This window comes from Fistularia commersonii, chromosome 25 (assembly GCF_037954325.1).
Source record: "Fistularia commersonii isolate RoL2024-O1a breed Wild chromosome 25, RoL_Fcom_v1.0, whole genome shotgun sequence".
Lineage (NCBI taxonomy): Eukaryota > Metazoa > Chordata > Actinopteri > Syngnathiformes > Fistulariidae > Fistularia > Fistularia commersonii.
This window is the reverse complement of record NC_141308.1, coordinates 11,542,999-11,545,000: the sequence shown is the minus strand read 5'-3', so window position 1 is coordinate 11,545,000 and position 2,002 is coordinate 11,542,999. Positions and strand designations below refer to the sequence as shown.

Sequence of the window (2,002 nt, the reverse complement as noted above, 5' to 3'; positions counted from 1 at the left end):
ATCGCACACAACCGGGAAGGAACGCGTCGTGCATCCGCGGCGGGAATCGAACCGGAGACCGGCTCGGATTTCCGTGGACGGGTGGCTGATGGGAGGGTCACCGCTACCGGGATGCATCCGGCCGGTGGTTAATCCCAATCCGTGCGGGATTGCGGGATTAGCGCGGAGCACGGCGGGGTTTTTTTTACCTTCCAGCCTCCGCCGCCGCCGCCGCCGCCGCCGCGCCAAGTTGTTGGATCTGTCTGGGTTTCTCTTCCTCTTCTTCACCTTCTTCTTCTCCTCCTTCTCCTTCTCTGCGTCCGTCAGCCGGTCACACGCCGGAGTCCGAGAAGGACAAACGCGGTTATCACTCTCTCTCTCTCTCTCTCACTCTCTCTCTCTCTCTCTCCTCCCTCCATCCCAACACCCGCCCCTTCTATTGGACGCAACTCTAAAAATACATAGAAATCGACAGGTGATGCTCTAATCATCGGACACCTTCTTCTCTTCATCTTCTTCATCCTCTCCGGATCTGTTTTTTTTTTCTTCGCCCCCCCATTGCAAATATTTGCTATTCTGGTTCTGACATCTAGAAAAAAAAATGTTTTTAAACTAAAAAAAAAAAAAAAAGTTTCCTTTGAGAGAGAACCTTCATGATGGGTTCTGGAGGTGAATCATTTATCGTTTCCCGATGTTTCGTGGACGAAATTCGTGAGAACATGTGTAAAGTATCGTGTTCCGACCAGATCGCTGATTTTTAACTTTTTAAATGTAATTTTATATCCCTGTTTTTTTCGCTACGCTGAGTTTTTCGCAGCATCAATTATATATATATATATATATATATATATATATATATTAATTTTTAAATAAATAAAATAATAAAAAAAATACGCAAAATGAAATTGAATTATTTCATTCTTTTTTTGAGGGAAAAAAAATACCACCCTCCCAGCAAAAAAGTTTCAATCATATATTATTAGAATTTCATTCACTTTCACACACTCAATTTCATACAATTTCATATAATTTGGATTTTGATCACTTTTTAATAAAAAATCCAAAACATTCCAAAAAATTGAAATTACATATATAAATTATATTAATTATCAAATAAATAAAAAATGTTTTTAAATTCCCCCCCAAAATTTTATATATCATATATATTATTTAAAATGATATGAAATCATATTTTTTGAAATAATATATGTATGATATTTTATATTAGTATATAATATATAATAATATATATGAATGATATATCAATACGTATTATATAATAACATATATTATACATTATTTCAATTTTTTTGGTAATTTCTACAATTATTTTAAAGAAACTCAAAAAAATTGAAATTATATGTAAAATTTCAATTTTTTCAATTTTTTTGGGCAATTTCCAAAATTATTTTAAAGAAACGCAAAGAAATTATATATAAAATTTCATTTTTTTTTTTTCTTGAATAATTTTTTTTTTGTTTGCAATCAACCAGAGCATGGCGTTCTGTCTCCCCGGTTCTGATTGGCTCACTCCCTGCATCCCTTGCGAGTTCGCCATCTCGTTCCGTTTCCCCGTCGATGCGCGATTGCCGCTAGCATCGCACTTGCGCGAATTATCCATGAGTGTTTTTAATTAATTTCAACTTCTACAACGACGGCCAGATGTTCAAGCCCCTTTTAAAGGAACCTCAGCGACGGAGGAAGATGCACGGAAGTCCACGGAAGGTGACAACCTCTGTTTGTCGCTTCTTTGTTAATATTCTTAAAACAAAAAGTCTTCCGAAATCCATCCGGGGAGATTTTTACTGGTTGAATTATTTTTTTTTTTTCTTTAAATATCACGTCTTCCTGCCTCGTTGGGCTGCCGACTTCCTGCGGGATTCCTCAGGGGACACCGCCGGGGTCTTTTTAGTTTTTTTTTTGCTTTTTTTTTTCTTCTTAACTTTCCAGGTTGTAAAGCGCCGCCAGATCGGGGGAAACAGAAAAACCAGCCCGGTAGGAGGCGGGGGAGGAAGAGGACGGT

At 37.8% G+C, this 2,002-nt stretch overlaps 1 protein-coding gene across 1 annotated transcript in view; it reads right to left on the bottom strand.

Annotated features, from left to right (window-relative positions):
- The window catches only part of cdh24b (cadherin 24, type 2b), a 111,743-nt gene extending 111,415 nt beyond the window's left edge, over positions 1–328 (bottom strand). Inside the window, exon 1 of the mRNA XM_086172590.1 lies at positions 189–328. The gene's annotated coding sequence lies outside the window, so the exon portion shown is untranslated. The remainder of the gene's footprint in view (positions 1–188) is intronic.
- Positions 329–2,002: the final 1,674 nt, after the last annotated feature.